Raw genomic sequence first — 20,123 nt, 5'->3', positions numbered from 1 at the left:
GGTAGCATGTTTGTCTCTTACCCGGAGACCTCGGGTTCGATTCCCGGCCAGGTCAGGGACACCTACCTGGATCTGAGGGCTGATTCGGGGTCAACTTAGCCTACGTGGTTACAATCGGAGAGCTGTCTGACGATGAGATAACGACCGAGAAGATTCGTCGTGCCGACCACACGACACCTCGTAATTGCAGGCAGCGGTCGCTTGGTAGGCCAAGTACCCTCGGGTCTGTTGCGCCATGGTATTTGGCTTGGCTAGTAGCATTTTATAAATCAGTGAGCATTTTGTTCAAAACGTAAAAAAATATTGTCAATATTGTTTGGATTCGGAATCCAATTCACTTTTCTGCCAAGATAGTACGTACTATTCATCATTCCTAGTCATTTCTTTTTACAAGTGTATTAGATATTTACTTTCGTTCAAGCTTAGGAGTACATTGAAGCCCCCGAAAGTAGTTATACGCTTATGATCGCTCATAGAGATATTGTCGAATCTAGTTTTACATCCAGCAGCTGCGACGATGAGAACAAACTGCAATGCGACTTCACGACGAAGGACGTGAATCATTGTTGACCTCAACCTCGTCCATAAATTACTACCTACATGTAAACAATTCTTAGACGCCAGAAGCTGATGTGTAAGCTTTCTTTCACTTGTCGGTGTGTATTTTCCCCCACTAACAAACAGTTTAAAAATAAGCTGTATGACAATTTCAAAACACTTGTTCTTTCCATACCACAAACAAAGCAATGAGTGGAAATTCATTGCAAAAGCTAGCTGTGCGAGTCCATTTCGAAACACCAACTTTTAATTTCTTCTCCAATTTTCTAACGAATTGTAAAAAAAAGATCCTTCTTCCGCATTTGTATATCAGCATTGCTTACTTGGAGGAGTAGATTCTGAAACAGCCTATTCAAACCAAGTAGTTGGGGGCAGTTCCGACAAAACATTTACCACATTACTGACATTCAAAAAACTGATAATTAAGATGGGGAAAACATCATGGTAGTTACGTATATGTTACCAGAAAAAAAAAAAAAGGAAATCTGGCACCGTTAATAGTGCTAAACACATGATAGGCAAAATAAGTATTTATTGCGTTAAATATCTCGCCCCCTCCGATCTCAATGATGGACTGGATCAACTCCGGATACGCTACTGACAGAAATAAACTGCATTTGTTAGGAATGCTGGCATATTTAGTCCTGACAAGAGTGAATTCTCTACCACTCATTTTTCCTTTTGTTAGTGTTAAATTAGTTTTCGTTCAACAGTACAGAACGATATTGCCGTTGGAACAGGTGCTGTAAAACAAAAAAAAATTAAAATTAACCTTTTAAAAAAACCACAAAGGAATCTGCTAGTATCGAGTTTATATCTCTTCTAAACGCTATACTGCTAGTAATCGTTTTTTCCTCCCCGGTGAATGTTAAGAGCATCGCGCAAGTTAAGCGAATAATGCATCTAAACTATTAACAAAGAAGGAACCTAAATATAACAAATTACTGAAAAGAAACGATTTAATCTCCATTAGAATTATGACTGATCAAATTTCACCACATAGGCTTTCAGTTCGATGGGCTCACCACACCCAAAAGCATTTTAGAGCTGCTGCCGGCAGTTGTTCAGGCCGCTCATAACATGAAATATGGACTCCTTTCGCAGAAGAACAATATGGCTTTACGAAAGACAGACCAACATTTGACCTGATCGTCACACTGAGATGTACGATGGAGATTCTGGCAGATTCCTGAGATGGGATTCTGGGGAAAATTACTTGATGACATTTGTAGACATCGGGAAGCCCTATGACAGCGAAACTAGGCATTTGGTTTGGCATGCATTGGGTAGAGCAGAACAAATGATAAAAGCTTTGTACAAAATCGTGTTAGTAGTGTAAAAATCAAGATGGTTTGATGTGAAAATAAGACTTCAGCAGCGTACATTCTCTCATACTCTTCAGAGTCATGGATAAAATCCACAAGTATGAACAACAGACGATGAGAAGAAACAGCAAAGGCCCTACTATTTGCAGATGATACCGAGATATGGGGAGAAAATGAAATAGAGGTACAAGAACAAGTTAATGTATGGAATCAGGTGATATAAGAGCAAAACAGGAAGAAGCAAGTGGTATGACAGAAGTAAATAGAAAAACCAACCGATGTTATGAAAAGTTTCAAATGATTGGCAAGTTTGTCCAACCCTTGTCCCGTTTCCCTACGGGGTCGGGTATGAGGTGAGATGAATTTGTCTTGGCGGTTTTTTTTATGACCGGATGCCCTTCCTGACGTCAACCTCATCAGAGGACTTAATGAGAGATGAAATGAATGACGTGATATATGATTGTAGGGAGAGGGTGAAACCCGGTGCCGGCACATAGCCTACTCCCGTCGAATAGCATCAAGGGGTCTGCTCAAGGCTTAACGTCCCCATCCGACGGACGAATCACCATCAACAGCGTCATATGCCCTCACTCCATATGAGCACTGCGGAGAGGTTTGGAATTCAATCCAGGCTTTTGGCACGCAATCTAGTGATTAGAAATTGTATACCACCACATCCCCTACCCTGCCGGCCAACATTCTGATGGTGAAAATTTTTTCGACCAACGGGACTCGAACCGGCTAACCTCGGTGTAAGACCGTTTTTAGACTTCAGCGCCTTAACGATCATGGCCACCAGGCGGGCTAAATGATTGGCAAGTGTAATCACAAAAGATGGGAAGATAACTGAGGAGTTTGAAAAGAGAATACCACTAGGAAATGGCTTTTACTAGAGTGCCAGGGATATACTACGGAACTAAGAAGCTCCAAGAAAATGCAAAGAAGTTTTATATTTAACCTATTATCACGACAAATAGAAATGACTAGTATGACGACTCCCTCTGAATCATATTGTCAACAGACTCTGCGTGATGTTCTTCGCCACTTGCAGGGCTGCTGTAGATCTAAAGGCAAGTAGACGCGCGTTTTGTCGGCTTATAGTGGAAGTGTGTCAACATTTTCCGATCTATTTCGGTAGTCGGCGTAGTCGCAAATGCGGGAAATATGTGGCATTAACATTTTGTGAACTGAATAGTGAAAATATCAAATATTTGAGAAGTAGGAAGTTATACTTCGCCTTATGTTTCAAATTACTACCGCATGTGAATATGCCTACAACTTGCTATGTTTCTGGTTTCAAGTCGGGTTACGATAAACAGTCGAATGAAAATGGACTCCTCTTTTCAATCCCCAAAATCCCAAAATCATTAGTACTGGTACTGCTCAGGAAAAAATTCCCAGCAAACTTACCTTCGGTCACCCACCATTAGCCAGTGGTTAAGATGATCAATAGCTTCTTTCAGCAATTCAACAATGAGTGTAATTCATCTTTTCGTCTATAAGAACATAGCAAATCATCCAACTATCACATTTACCCATCAAATGAATTGTTACTGATGTTTCCTCATGTAGACGAACTTGTGAGAATCTTAGGCCCGTATTCACCAACGCCAGTAAAAGCTTTTATCTTGGTTTAAGGCTAAGAAAACCGAGATAACAGTTACATTTGTATTCACCAATAACATTATTCCTGGTAACGGATATTATCTCGGTTTAATATTACCGGAGAAAGGTTGGCCAGTAAAACAGGAAATAACAGTCTTTCAAGATAGCAGCTCGTAGTCGGCTGGAATATTTAACTGAAAGAGGAAATCACAACGACGAGGAATATGGCCAAGATTATGCAATAAAACGTCCTAGGTGGATAAAAAGAACGCAATACATACTTTTGAGGACTACGGTGACACTGATTTTGAAACACGTTTTAGATTATCTAAAGTTTCAACACTGTCAGTGTTATCCATAATCGAACATAACCTGAAATTCCCAACACATAGGTAGGCCTAAAATGAATTCTCGATTATAGCTTATGTCTTGTACGGTACATGCCTGGTTAATTTTTTAATGACGAATTAAGGAACACTGCCTCATTTTTTGAGTGAAATATACAATATGTAGGCTATACTCTGTTTTCTTATTATCTATGATGTGAATGCTTTCTGCCACCAAATTCATTAACAATCCTTCTTCTTCTTCTTCTTCTTCTTCTTCTTCTTCTTGCTTCGTTTATGTTAATAGCGGACATAATTTATGATCAATTATTTGCAAACACCAAATGTAATTAAAAACTTGTTTACATTTCGATACTGGCGGCAGCAAGTAGTCATTTGTTTTCCGTGCGTCAGTATGAAAAATTGAAGGTTCAAATTCAGATTCAAACGAAAACGTAGTTTTGGTAAACCGAGATAAATCCTGTGAAATAGAAGCGAGCCTTATCCGAGATAATGATATTATCCGAGTTTTGGAAATCTAGGATAACAGCAAAAATAACTGACGTTTGTGAATTGGGCCTTAGTGTGCTAGGAATATTATCGGGAGAAATAATGCCTGGGTAGTTTACCTTTAATTACCGTTTCTCGTGGACTGTACAGAACATGCTCAGGACTTTGTTTCAAAATTACTTTCCGCTATATAAGATGCCTATTCTATTTGTGAATAAAAGAAGTACCGGTTACGAAAGAAATGCAAACGCGTACGACCGCAAAATAAACCGAGAAAATGTCCAAGGTGTCCAGTTAACTGACTGTTGGGGTGTAGCGCTAGTAAGATTTATGATTACGTTGAGCATGTTAACATATAAATTACGTTAGCAGTGTATGACATACGTAACAATCATGTGGGTGCCTGCAGATGTTTAATATGTTTATACTAGCAAGATACCCGTGCTTCGCTACGGTTATTATACTGAAATTTATAACTGAATGCTTAACGTTTTATATATAAACCACCGAAATTCGCGATCTGACTCGAGAGATTACGGCCAAGTTACTCCCATTTTTCAATCTTTCTTTCCAGCAATCGATTTCGTACTTCCCGGGCTAGGTCCAGGTATTCCGCCTGGTCAGTTGGGTCACTAAATCTTTGCCATCTTTTCCTATAAGCATTTTTAATATGGATCAAATCCTTGAGGAGATCCGGCGTGATGTCGTCTTGTTGCCTTGGCGGTACTGAACCCGCGTCCATAAGAAATTTAAAAGCCCCCCCTCCGTCCCGCCGGGAAGAGGGGTTTGGTTACGGTTGCTGGTACCAGTGCAATTTAATGCTCCTCATACAGCCGTTTACTGGAATTTTGTATTTAGTTGGAAAAAGTATAATAGTGCGGTATAGTGAGTTATTAGAGATTGGTTATATAATTATTAATGAATTTGCAAAATTGTGATCAGTAAAAAAGCGGATAGTCCGCCTCTGTGGTGTAGAGGTTAGCGTGATTAGCTGCCACCCCTGGAGGCCCGGGTTCGATTCCCGGCTCTGCCACGAAATTTGAAAAGTGGTACGAGGGCTGGAACGGGGTCCACTCAGCCTCGGGAGGTCAACTGAGTAGAGGTGGGTTCGATTCCCACCTCAGCCATCCTGGAAGTGGTTTTCCGTGGTTTCCCACTTCTCCTCCAGGCGAATGCCGGGATGGTACCTAATTTAAGGCCACGGCCGCTTCCTTGCCTATCCCTTCCAGTCTTCCCATCCCTCCACAAGGCCCCTGTTCAGCATAGCAAGTGAGGCCGCCTGGGCGAGGTACTGGTCATACTCCCCAGTTGTATCCCCCGGACACTGCCCTTGAGGCGGTAGAGGTGGGATCCCTCGCTAAGTCCGAGGGAAAAACCGAACCTGGAGGGTAAACAGATGATGATGATGAAAAAAGCGGATGTTGGCCACCCATCCAAATGAGTGACCGGACTGCATTCGTAGTCATTACCCGGCCAGGACCTGTTTCCAGCGCGGTCCGCACATTTGGACGACGGTCCAGAACATTATTATTATTATTAATATTATTATTAATTATTATTATTATTATTATTCTGGACCCCGCAGCAAGATGCAAGACCGCTACTTGGCGGTAAATTACTTCTGCTGCCATTGCCGACAATGTGGCCAGAACCATTGTCACGCGTATGCAAGTGCGCGGGATTTCTGGCGATACGAATCACATACTTAGGTGCATTATTGACCTTATTATAGAGGTGAACAATTGCACGGTCAATGTCATTCCTATCGTTTATGTCAAATGTGTATAAATTTATGTTCCTCACATACCGGTAATGCTACGACTCACAGGTAACGCAAACCCATGGTGTTCCTCACCTAGGCGTACTAATCACGGGCGCCGGTATTCCCATAGTGGTCCTCACATAGTGGGTACTAATCACAGGCAACGCTCAGACCCGTCGTGTTTCTCACAATGGTAAGTTACTAATCACGGGTACTGATAACCCACCGTGAACCACTCTCTGCTGCTACTAATCACAAACCTATTGTGTACCTAACATAGTGATACTGCTCGCAAGTAAAGGCGACCAATGGTGTTGCCCGCGTGATGCTACTAATCACAAGTAGTTTCATGGTTCTAATACAATCATCCCTTGGTCGGCCCTTTTAGCGGCCTCTTGCGGAAGGCAGGGGATACCGTGGGCGTATTCTTCGTCTGCGTCCCCCACCCATATGGGGGTGCCATAAAGTTGATTTTCCATGGTTTATCATTTTCACACCACGCAAATACTCGAGCTGTACTTTAAGGCCATAGTCACTATATTCTCAATCCTAGCCCTTTCCCATCATTGCGTCGTCAAAAAGCCTTCGATGTGTTAGTGCGACGTAAAACCACATGTTAATTATAACGATTTCAGAAACAATGAAGTTATAACCTCAAGTTTTTTTTTACAGGAACCTCCATTCTTCGTAAGAACTCCAGGGTCTTTCGAGGTATTGGCGGTGATGATTACTGTTTTAAGAGGAAGTAAAATTGGGAAACCATCCTCCATTATTACTAAAAAATGGAAAAGATCCAACACTTCGTAAAGTGAAGGTACTGACAAAAGAACGCGAAAGGCCACAAAGGGCGTAAAAAAGTAAGCCTGACTAGGCCTCGCAAACCTAATACCGTCGGGGTCAATAGAAAAAGAGTTGACTAAGGGAAGTTGCAAAGGAAAGGTGAAAGTGAGGAGCCAAACAAGTCGAAACAATACCAGATTCAGCTATGGGAACCGCAGCCGTCAACCCACGCTTTAAAGTTGAGAGCCCCTGGTCTCCGCTCTAAGTAGCTTCTTACGGCAGGCAGGGGATAACCGTGGATGTATTCTACCGCCCCCGCACACAGAGAGATTCCCAGGTATTGTTCTTCTTGCTCCGAAACCCCTATGATTTTGTATTTAGCCTTGAAATCTTTGCAAGAAGGTTGAGAAACTGACTACAATAAATTGTTCAGTTGTAAATACCTTACTTTAAGGTTAGATCAAACGAAGTTTTCTGTAATTTATCAAGGGAGATGTCTGATAAATTTCCTTCTCTGAAATCATTTAAGAAAAGACTAGGACAACAACTGATAGGGAATCAGTTGTGCGACAACTCTAAATTCAGGCCAATGGTGACTGAACTTGACCTGCCAGTGTGTAGTAATAATAATAATAATAAGAAGAAGAAGAAGCATGGTGGGGGCACCCTGCAATCTGATTGGTATGCCCGCTGTTGCTGCCGGCGGAGTGAAAATAAAAATAAAATTAAAAGCAACCACAACAACACAATAAGCTTGCTACCTAAGCTCAAACATACGAGGCTGGTTGATTTAAATACAGTGGCGTGCGGTGCCCCTCAAGACAGGTAAAGCACTGGGTCAAGTAGCAAGAAACATTCGAAAATTGAGTTTTTAAAATACAATTTGCTTCACGTCGCACCGACACATACGTCTTATGGCGACTAGGGGGAAGGAAAGGGCTAGGAACGGAAAAGAAGAGACAGCGGCCTTAACTAAGGTACAGCCCCAGCATTTGTCGAGTGTGAAAATGGAAACCCACGGAAAACTATCCTCAGGGCTTTCGACAGTGGAGTTCGAATTCACTATCTCCCGAATGCAAGCTAATAATTACGTGACCCAAACCACGCAGCCACTTGCTCAGTAAGGGTTATTTTTAAAGTATCCTTCATGCAGCATAATCACGTAATGTCCGGCTCAATGGCTAAATGGTTAGCGTGCTGGCCTTTGGTCAGAGGGGTCCCGGCTTCGATTTCCGGCAGGGTCGGGAATTTTAACCATCCTTGGTTAATTCCGCTGGCACAGGAGCTGGGTGTATGTGTCGTCTTCACCATCATTTCATCCTCATCACGACGCGCAGGTCGCCTCGGGGTGTCAAATCAAAAGAACTGGACTTGGCGAGCCGAACATGTCCTCGGACACTCCCAGCACTAAAAGCCATACGCCATTTCATTTTATTTTATCACGTAACGCTTTTAAGAAATCAGTTAAGAAATTACAAGTTATAAAACCGATGGCACACTGTAATAGGGGAAAAAATCCGTTCAAATTTGAAGAAATTATTTCTAAACTGTAGTGTAATATATTAATTTTTATACACTATCCTATGCATATCTATACCAACAACATGTTACTGCTGTATCCCATTCTGTTCAGTGTTGACTTAGCATCATTGCAGGACGGGTACAAAGCGAAAGTTTCTTTCCTTTTTAATTCCCTTCAAACAGGTTACTGGACTCGACTCTACGCTGAAGGGTGAATATTCCCATGACCATAATCTGCTGCTGTTTGGTGATGCAACTCCCTGTGGGCGGGAAGGCGGGGGCAGACAAAGAATACACTCACAGTATCCCCTGCCTGTCTTAAGAGGCTACTAAAAGGGACGACCAAGTGATGGTGGATTTGGAACCATGAGCTTAACTGTGATTAGTACCATTACGTGCAGAAGACCATGGGTCTGTGATTAGTATCATTCGGAGAGGAGCATCATGAGTTTACATTACCCGTGATTTTTCATTCCATCATATGAGGAACACCATGGATCTACGTTACCTATGATTAGTACCGCTATGTGAGGAACACCATGGGTCTGCGTTACCTGTGAGTAATGCATTATGTGAGGAACATAACGGACCTGCCTTTCTTGTGAGTAGTACCATTATGTGAACACCATGCGACTTCGTTACATGTGAGTAGTATCTACCATTATGTGAGGAGCATCCATGATCCTGTGAGTCGTAGCATTACCGGTATGTGAGGAACATCATGGGTCTGTGTTACCAGTGAATATTACCATTATATAAGAACACCATGGATCTACATTACCTGTGAATAGTACCACTATGCGAGGCACACCAGAACACCAGGAGCCTACGTAACCTGTGATTAGTACTGCTATATGAGGAACACCATGGATCTACTTTACCAGTGATCAGCACCATTATGAGGGGCCGGTGACCTAGATTCTGGACCCCGTTGGACAACAAGCATCATCTCAGAAAATAAGGCATTGTGAATTGGACCCACTTATTGTTTTCGATTCATGGCCATTTTTCAATATCATTGGTTTTAGATTCTACTTAGTGGATATATTTTGAAGTTTTAATTATACTGTAGTTTCATTCCGTTCCACACCTCGTACCATTAGAGGCCGATGACCTAGTTGTTAGCCCCCTTTAAACAATCACCACCACCACCATCATCATCATCACCATCACCATCACGTGATGGACGAAGGAAGAGCAGCACAGCTAGATGAGACATGTTTCCATTCGAAAAGCAGCGTGTATGTTGAGGATCAGGAATGCTTTGCGGTTGTAGGACATTGTAGGAGCACGTAACTCCTACAGATTCACTTTGTAACCTTGAACGCCAACTGAAGCAGCGATTTTACACCCGGACATACGAAACCTGAGCGTTCATACAAGATAAACAAATACCAATCAGTACGTCAATTTAAAGGACACCTGAAACCAATTTCGATGCTATTTTAGCTATAAGTGCTTCGGCCCACTGCACGCCACTATTTAAATGTGTAATTATCAGTACTTGATAAATAATAACAAGACGGTATCAATCTTACAACACTTCAGGAGCTTATTCTTGTGAATCAATAGAGTTTTTTTGTTACACATGCACAATAAGAAGTAAAGAAGCAAGTTTTTAGTTCTACGAGACTCCAACTGTATATAGAATCCTAACCACAGCGTCACACCATTCATTTCGAAAAATCCCACATACACTGGCGGCCGAGATTTGAATCACAAACGTCTTGGACAGAAGCCTGTAACAATGACACTGCTATCGTGGTTCCAGCAATAAATATATTCCTTGTTCTTTTGCACTCTCCTGTTACAGAAGCAATTCATTTACAGGTTGAGTGTTGAGATAATTAGCTGTTCGATCTTGACTGCCTCAGAGGAAAAAGTGCCTCTTAATATACTGTTAAGTAATAACAAATTGACTTCCGTAGGTTATGTCCATTGTTTCATCAGTTAACTTTCAATTAGTTTGTTCTGACAGAAATAACATAGTTTATACTGTATCAGATTTAACCGCCAACAATGAAATGAGAAAAATCCTGTTTACACACATTTATATTCACTTGTAGAAAGTATAAGACACGCGCTCATCATTCCAAGGAGAGTACACAATACCTTTCTCTAGACAGCTGGTTGGCATTTTGTTTATAGCATCTCGATTGACCTTGTCGGGCCGTAACCTTGCCACGCACAGACACGAGTGGGATCTTCTTAATGGCTATCTGTACGTCATTTCTCCGAACGAACTTCCATGGACTTCCAAGCAGTTTACTCAGATATATAGTGAACATCAAAAGAAGCTGTTCGTGGGCTCTTGTCCAGAACAGTCACAAAAATTTATGACGAGAACACCTGTGTACAAATAAGGCAGTACGTTATGAACGTAGTATTACTATACGTCATTCAACTGCGAGCATTTGATGAATGAAAGATTCGTCGAGAAGCTTTCTACTGCTCAATGGCTTTTCAAAACATGCCTAATATTTAGATTACTTATCACAGAGCTAGAAAATGTCTTGGATAGGATTGGAAATACTTCAACAATAATACTGCAATGTTATGTGGGGAGAGACAGTGCTCATAACTATCGGCGGCTAGTGATCATTTGTTGAGAGGACCAAATGAAAGGTTGATGATCTTGAAAGTTATTCATTTTATTTAGCGTATGACTTACTTAAAACACAAAACAATGGGAAATAAGCAAAGAAAATAAGAATAAGTTCATGCTTGACACTCTCCAGCAGCCCTTTAAATAACAGTCCATATTCTTAAGACATTCAACTACATCAGGTGTCGCATCAATAAAATCTTCTCTCGCCTGGGTAACACCTGATAGGACACTCAAAGGCGATGTTGTAGATTGTCATTTCTACAGTTACAGGCAGATGCTTGTTGTTTAAAGGGGCCTAACATCTAGGCCATCGGCCCCAAATGGTACGAAATGAGACGAAATGAAATGACAAATTAAAAACCCAAAATCCTCCACTGACCACAATTCAAAACGTGAGGACGAAGAATGAATAGATGGATATGAATTTAAAACGATCAGTGGAACCGACCCACAGTGCCTCACATGCATAGAAGCTGGCGTAAAACAATAGTATTACCGACCAAGGGACTGCTTCTATAGCACGATACTGAATCCATGATGCTTGTAATCGAAAGGGGTCCAAAATCCAAGTCAGTGGCACCTCACAATGGTACTTATCGCTAGAAAAGTAGAACCATGGTATTTGTCATGTTGCGGTACTAATCAAGAGTAGCGTAGACTCGCGGTATTCCACACATTATGGTACTACTCACAGGTAATGAAATTCGCACATGTATTACAGACCTACTGTGTTTCGCACATTGCGGCGCCATTGACAGGCAACGCAAGCCTATGTTGTTCATCACCTAAGTGTACTAACCACAGGCAAGCCAGAACCATGGGTTCCGTAATCCCATGATGTCGCTCATATAGTGCTACTAATCACAGGTACTGTAAAAGCCGTCGCGCTTTTGTTTGCTACTAATCGCAAACCTATTTGGTACTCAACATAGTGGTACTACGCGCAAGTAAAAGCGACCCATGCTGTTCCCCGCGTGGTGGTACTAATCACAAGGAATTTCGTGGTTCTAATATAATCATCCCTTAGTCGCCTCTTACGACAGGCAGGGGATACCGTGGGTGTATTCTTCGTCTGCGTCCCCCACCCACAGGGGGTAGTTACAGGCAGCTGACGGTTTCCAACCCCATTTATATGCCAAGGCAGCACAGCGTCCATGATTAGTGCGTATCCGGTTTAATCGGGCCCATATATGACGGGGTAGCTGCAATCCCATTCTTTGAAATATCTTTTATTATGCTGTTTGACTCGTTACCATTGTGAAGGTGCCTTGGTGGACCATTCTTCATTCCATTTCTGCTGTAGCTTGAAGTTGTTTACTGAGTGAATCAATCCTGCTGATATTGGTGGATTTCTTGAAGCTATTCGGTGATATAATATCATATGATCAACTTGAAAGTGGGAATGGAGTACATTTTATAAATCTTGGTTGACCTAAGTAGAACCATCAAAACAATAGTTATACGTATAACAAACCAGACAATACGTTTTAGAATTGCAATAGATAATCGACAGTACATTTTTCAGTTCTCTTAGCAGCAAACAATGGAATTATAACTTGAAAAAGTGCGTAAGATAGCTGGGAAATTTCTCCATGAAAGTACCAAATTTCTTTGGGTCAAAATGACAATATTAGAGAATACTAGCTGCAGTACCCGTCGCTGGCGCGACAATCACTTAGCATGTGCATGATTACATTTATGTTCACCCCTCATTTTGATCCCCAGATTCTGAGGCACATAAGTGGGCATGCCTCTCTCCCTCTCATGTCAGCGGCCTGTCGCGACGTACTCGCTTTCCATGCCCTCAGTGGCCTTTTGCAATTTATTTATTTTTTCTTTTCATTATTGCTGATCTTCATTTAGTGTCTTTTTTTCGGTATATAAAGAAAGCCAAGTATTGGGTTAATATTAAAACAAAATACTGACAGATGTGCAAAGCCTTTAAAAACTATGCCGGAACGATCTCCATAACACATTCATGTTCATAATTACGTACCAGAACACCTTGAAAGACTAGAGATAAGGATTTCATATTCACGTGACATGTGCATTAGTATGTTCTGAAGAAACGATTAGCATTTGAACCATGTGGGCCCTTAGGTTCAAGGTCCACATCGATATCTCAGCGCACCACCACCGACTGGTAAAATGTGCCTGCGGCTCTCGTTGTCGCTATAAACCGAAGGTAATGGATCAGTGTGACGAGCAGACGTGCAGGATGCCTCACAGGCGTATGTGAGAACCGTACCGCCAAATGAGTGAGTTTGAAAGAGGGCGCATTATTGGCATGAGAGAACGTGATGCACCCATCCGGGAAATTGCTGCTTGTGTGGGACGAAGTGTATCGGCGGTGCAACGGGTGTGTACAGAATGGTTCGCAGAAAACGACGAGATGGGTTTGGTCGCACCACTCAGACCACTCCCCGAGAAGATAGACATTTCATCCGGATGGCATTGCAGGACAAATCTCAGTCCTTCTCGGTTATAGCGCAACAGTGGAACAGTGTAACACATCATACACTATCAGGAGTGACAGTCCGTTGCCGTTTATTACGGTCTGGGTTACCGGCGAGTCGTCCACTTATCCACCTACCTTTGACTAATGTGCATAAACATGTTAGACTGCAATGGTGTATGGAACGACGGTACTGGGGACGGGAATGGCAGCAGACAGTGTTTTCGGACGAATCCAAGTTATATTTGTTTGAAAATTATGGCCGCATTTTGGTTCGCCGCAGACAGGGGGAGAGGCATCACATTGACTGCATTCGCACAAGACATACAGTGCCAACTCAAGGCCTTATGGCATGGGGTGCTATTGAGTACAACAATAAATCACAGTTGGTGCTTGTCCAGGGCACTGTGACCAGTTTGGCCTACGTGAATGACAGCCTGCGACCCGTAGCCATACCCTTTCTGCACAACACCCCAGACGCAATATTTCAGCAGGATAATGCGCAACCACGTGTTGCTGCACGAACACGTGCCTTCTTCTTGTCACATGATGTCAGACTGTTGCCCTGGCCCACCCGATCATCGGACTTGTCGCTAATCGAAAATGTGTGGGAAATGGTGAAACGACGGGGGCGGCGCTGTGACCCAATGCCAACCACCAAAGATGAATTGTGGAACCAGGTGAATGCAGCATGGATGGCTATACCCTAGGAAGACATTCGCGCCTTATACACGTCGATGCCATCACGCATGGAACAAATTATCAGTACCCATGGAGGACCCGGTGCCTACTAGACTACAGGACACATGCTAAACCTAGGTGACTGAAATGCTAATGGTGTCTTTAGAATGTACTAATGAACATGTCCTGTGAATATGAACGTCCTATCTCTAATCTTTCAAGCTGTTTATTTTTTTATTTTTTTATGAACAGGAGTAACTCTCTTCACAGTCTATAGTTACAAACTCTTGGACTTGAACTTTCACACGATTGCCACTCTTATTTCCTTTATGGTTCACTGTTTCAGAAAAAAGATGTATAGAGTAAAAAATTTGTCATGAGAAATTCTCGTCTAAAACCAAAAGTAAGAGATATCGAGTTTTAAGATTCAGGCCCCTTCCGAAGCACACCCTCCTGCTAATTTTTTTTTTGCAGAACTTCTAGTTAAGATCTTACTCGACATTATTCTAAACTGAAATACCAAGTTTCATTAAAATCCACAGATACATTCTCCTGATACTCTAAAAGACTAATAAATATTAAACTGAATTCGACATAGGTCATCATCTACACGTCGTCATTATTATAATACTAGCTGATGTACCCGTGCTTCGCTACGGGATTCTCAGAAAGACTGACTTGGTGGTTTTCCTAACTGAACTCAACATAGGTCATTACAAAAACGTCAGTAGGAATGTAGCGATTGAAAGCAATATTATCATATAAAATACTCGATCAAATGAAAAACCGCACACTTTCCCACTTTCAACGAACAGTACTACGGTGCCGATCTAACAGTCCAAAGTTCCAGAGCTGGAATAACCAGGTCGCAGACTGCCGTGAACACTCCTCTGTCATTATTCCGTTAAATATGCACACTACTCATTCCAATCAGTGGCTCAGAGTAGGGATTGTATAGCTCGAATACTATGATGAACCAGTGTGTTACGTACCAGATATATCAGAAAATGTATAAACCAAAGGAATGGCATGCTAAAGAATAAAGTTATCTTACACCCCCACTAATTCCCACCAATATACAGGCAGGCTGTTACAGTCGGTACGACCAGGCGAGTTGGCCGTGTGGTTAGGGGCGCGCAGCTGTGAACTTGCATCCGGAAGAAAGTGGATTCGAGCCCCACTGTCGGCAGCCCTGACGATGGTTTTCCGTGGTTTCCCATTTTCACACCAGGCAAATGCCGGGACTGTACCTTAATTAAAGCCACGGCCGCTTCCTTCCACTTCCTAGACCTTTCCTATCCCATCGTCGCCATAAGACATATCTGTGTCAGTGCGACGTTAAGCAAAAAAAAAGATGGTATTCCGTGGTTTCCCATTTTCACACCAGTCTGTAGCTTAAAGCCAAGGCCGCTTCCTTCACACCACTATTCATTTCCTATCCCATCGTCGCCATAAGACATACCTGTGTCGGTGCGACGTCAAGCAAATTAAAAAAATCCTCGGTGCGCTGCAGTAATCCTATCTATCGTGGATGAGAGGAAACAGAAGACAAAAAGCACATCACAACAAACAATGGTCAATGTAATGTTATTGTTGATAAAGTTTATGAGCTTTCTATATTGCAGGCCTTCACATTAGTTTTCTTTCGACTCTGTGATATTAGGGTGTCTTACAAAATTATTTAAATCGTAGACTGTAGTTACATCAGATTTACATATACACTTAAATCGCTTAGATGTCAAAATAAATAATGCACTTAATGTATTTGGATATAAGATTTTCTTTAATTTATTGTGATGAACAAAATGAATGACGCACAGTGAATATTGAGTTAACATAAAAAGAAAAAAAAAAGAAAGAAAACGAATAAAATAATTCTCAAGTGCAAGATTGGGGAAACAAGAGAAGTATTAAAAGTACAAGTTGACCTTTCAATTTGGAGAGATCTACAACTTTGGTCCTTCTCGATACCTTATACGTTAGATAGAGCTGAATTTCTCAATTTTATGTTAATTTTATACTTTTTACACATATGAAAAGAGCTGATATTGAAGAAAGCTCTTTATCCACCAACGTTCAGTCATCAATGGAATCACGAGATCCAGTATCTTTAATTTTTGCTGTCTTCAAGGATGTAATAAAGTGACCGTGCTCAGGGGGAATCTAGTGGAGCAAATACAGCATATCCTTCTTGGCAGCTATTATTGCCCTACGTGCATTGTAAAGAGGTCTTCGCTTAATCTGAGCAAATGGTTGGTTGATGTTTTTTGCTGATGGTACATTAAGTTCATAGAATGGAAATCCCTAATTGAAGATTCCTTGTAGATTGTGACATGAGGCTGTGGTTTCGAAATCGTAACCATTGAATTCGAAGCCAATTCACTTATTTTTATTTTGTCTTTTTCAAGTTGTCACGTCAATTTAAAGTCTTCTTATCGTATTACACGAACTTTAAATCTATTTTTCTTCAAGCATTTCGAATGGTTGTACGTAGAGGACCATTTTTTCTGACAGCTGATTCGACATTTCCAAAGAGTCATTTTTCATGCATGACTGACCAGACGCTAAATATTTGTGGTCAATCATGGAAATGCTGTTTGTATGGCCATTCAAATTTTCATCCCCGTTAATGCTATTTTGAAATTATGAATATGGCCTGTGCAACTGTCACTGTATGCTATAATGTGTTTTTTCCCAAAATGCTTGAATTTTTAGTTGCTCTGAGAGACATGGTTTTTTCTGGGATCGTTTCGAGATCACAGTTTCATCCCATACTTACATCCGAACTTTGTTCATCGATTAAGTCATGGACTCCCAGATTATAGTAGCACAAACTAAGCTTGTAGTATGCAACAGACGTTGATAGAGTAGGAAAAGGTATCGTCTTCTGGAGGTCAAATGAAAGGCCGACGTGGTACTCCTCACTCTCCGCTGCTAATGTAGAATCGTCCTTCATGACTTGTCTAAGATTTTTCTGGTGCCCTTAGACGAAGTTCGTGTTGGGCTTTCAAAAAGTTTCCTCTGATTCAACTGCAGCATGAATGGTGCTGGTATGTGCCTTATACGGGTCGAGGGAAAATATTTCTGTATAATCTCTCGCTGACAGACCTGATCCACTTGCAACACAACGTTCCATGTAAAGATAGTACACTTTTTCTAAAGTTTAGACTGACATCTAACAACCGACTGCTATAGGCTCGGAAAATATTAATGTCTCTTTTTACTACTTCTACTCGGCTCTGTTCTGTTTTACTTACAATTGACCCCCTTCCTCTGAAGTCTTCTCCAACTTGCCATTCTCTTTCTTCAAGGCTCATGTCATTCTGCCATCCGATATCTGAAATGTTTGTAGAGAGTGTTGTTTGCAAACATTTACACCTAGAGCCTCAACATTCAAAAAGTATTTATTCGTGCAACCTCTTTGTCCTCTACTACCGTCACGTTTCCGTCTATTCAGTAATTGTTCTCGTTTTGTAAGACCGCAGATGTACGTATTTTGCTAGATAAAATGGTCCATTTTCAAAAAAGGGTAACAAAACTGTTTTTCGCTGCTTTTCACTTGTTTTCTTGTAGCACTCCGTGTGGCATTTGCAGTCTTTATTCTCCAATGTTTTACAACTCCCAGAATTTATTTTGGTCCTTTTAATATTTCTTTTTCATTGTTATTCGTAACTGCTTCTCTTTCTTGTACCTTCAAAAAAATTCTCGCCTGTTTCACGAACTGTTACACTTCTGTCTACACCATCGCAATTTTATTGCTTTCACCCTCATCTGAAAAGTTAAAACACCTTCATTTTAAAATGTGTGGGTTATATTTAAACCATGAAAGTATCTCAATTTTATTCTAAAGCCCCTTTTTTTACGAGCACTCGCCTCCGTGATTCTAGTTTATAATCAAATCGGAACTAAAGATTTTAAAATTGTAGGTAGGCCTACTGGCAATGTTCCCATTAATTGTATTATCAAAATTAAAATCAAATGTACATTCGGGAAATAGTGGGTTTGAACCCCACTGTCGGCAGCCCTGAAGATGGTTTTCCGTGTTTCCCATTTTTTTACCAGGCAAATGTATCTTTACCTTAAGGCCACGGTCGCTTCCTTGCCACTTTCTATTCCATGCCCTTTCCTACCCCATCGTCGCCGTAAAACCTATCTGTGTCGAGGGCATTGTCTTTGCCCGTATCATCATCAACATCATCATCAAAGTCCGAGCAGTTATAATGTAATATTCGTACTGACGACACTATGAATAAAACACACACAACCTTTGCATACTAACAACCATTTCCGTTGGGAGATGGAGGGAGGGGGAGGGGCTGAGCCTTTGCTGCGAAAGAAATATGATTCAAGGACGGGGTGATAGGATCATTGTTCTAGGTCGTGGCTTACGAGACTAGAGTTGGATGACCAGACAAGCCGATTCAACTCAGGCTTGATAGTTTTTATGTTTTTTGTTATATATTTCTTCTAATGCACTCTAGAAGGAGAAATATGTAGAGCTATAGAAGAAATAGAGGTGTACCGTATTACTGTATACTAATAACCATCAGAAACAAACCTTTACAGACTCACACCACTACTGCACAACACGCTATAGCCATGTTAGAGTTCTCTGTGACAATCTCTTCTCTTCCTCCTCTCACGTACCATCATTCTGTCGAGACAAACAAACTTTCCACGGTAACGGTTCAAATCCCGTTACAAGATGATATCTGTATAATAATAATAATAATAATAATAATAATTATTATTATTATTATTATTATATCTGAGATTACTATTAATGTGTTATAATTATCATTCAATTCAATTCTGCAATGCTTGTCGCTTGCGTGATTGTAGTTAAATGTATGCATATATACGTGTGTGTACTGTATATTAACACTAAATACATGTACAGTAAAGAGTTGCTATATGTCAGATGTGGATGTGACATTGCTACATTGTGCAATACTGCTGGAGTAAATGCAGAGTCATCGCTACGTCATGGCTAAGTCATCGTGAGCATTTTGCGATGAGCTCAGTTTCTTGGAGTTTCCTAGGGAGCCCCGGGCTATTTCACCATTGTAGGTAACACTTGTCGCGAGGTGGGAGTAGATCATGATTATTTCTGGAGATTACGTAGGTGCGTCAACCTAACGTCTATAAAAGGTGGCTGCATATTGTAACGTCAGTCATTATTCTACTGGAAGGAGAGGCACAGATGGAGTGGCCTCAGTCAGTCAACGGGAGTCATTAGTTAAACGGAAGGTGAAGAGAGAAGAAGTGGATGGTGAACAGTGATGAAGTCAAAAGGATACACTTGCAATGAACTCATACCATACAGACTTACAAAGAAGTCATATGATATGGAGAAGAAGCAGTCACATGGATAAATCACCAAATTAGGCGTGACACATCTACAGTAAACACCAGATCTAAGTATTGAAGGTACAGTCAAGTGAACCAGTGAGGGATATATTTCGTATAAATTGTTAACTGTCCGGTCAAGAAGAATTCAAATTCATGCCTAGTTTCTTTCAGTTGCAATGTCATAATTTCATATTCACATCTGTTTTATCGCAACAATACTTCCTTTTTTAAATGTACAATTTCAAAAATATATTTTGTTCTATCAAATTAATCTTTCGTTTAATTTAAACAGTAAAATTTCTTAACCTCAAATTTAATGGGGAAACCGAACGCCAATCTCCTTTTCCCAGAACTTATATGGTATGTTGTCAAAAGTAAGCTTATTACCCCACACCCTTTTAGTTTAATAATTCTCACCACGAAACCTTCTACTTAGCTGAATTTCTAATGATTAACAGAATTCAAAGTTCAGTAAGTGGCGTGATTATTATTAACATAATATGTACTTAGGTATGAAAGTGAAGGTCCGTGAGGGAGGCCAAGGAAGAACTACGCCAGAGCGAACTTCATTACGATAGAGTCGAGATTTATGCTGTACGTAATCTGAGATTCAAAAGAGAAACTGGCAGCTGTTGCACAC

At 41.1% G+C, this 20,123-nt stretch overlaps 1 protein-coding gene across 1 annotated transcript in view; it reads right to left on the bottom strand.

The window, feature by feature from the left end:
• BNIP3 (BCL2 interacting protein 3) overlaps positions 1 to 20,123 on the bottom strand; it is a 361,523-nt gene that overhangs the window by 320,118 nt on the left and 21,282 nt on the right. The window lies entirely within an intron of this gene.

Source organism: Anabrus simplex, chromosome 1 (genome assembly GCF_040414725.1).
Source record: "Anabrus simplex isolate iqAnaSimp1 chromosome 1, ASM4041472v1, whole genome shotgun sequence".
NCBI classification, from domain to species: Eukaryota; Metazoa; Arthropoda; class Insecta; order Orthoptera; family Tettigoniidae; genus Anabrus; species Anabrus simplex.
Note: the sequence above shows the minus strand (reverse complement) of the source record. Positions and strands in the feature narration are given on the sequence as shown.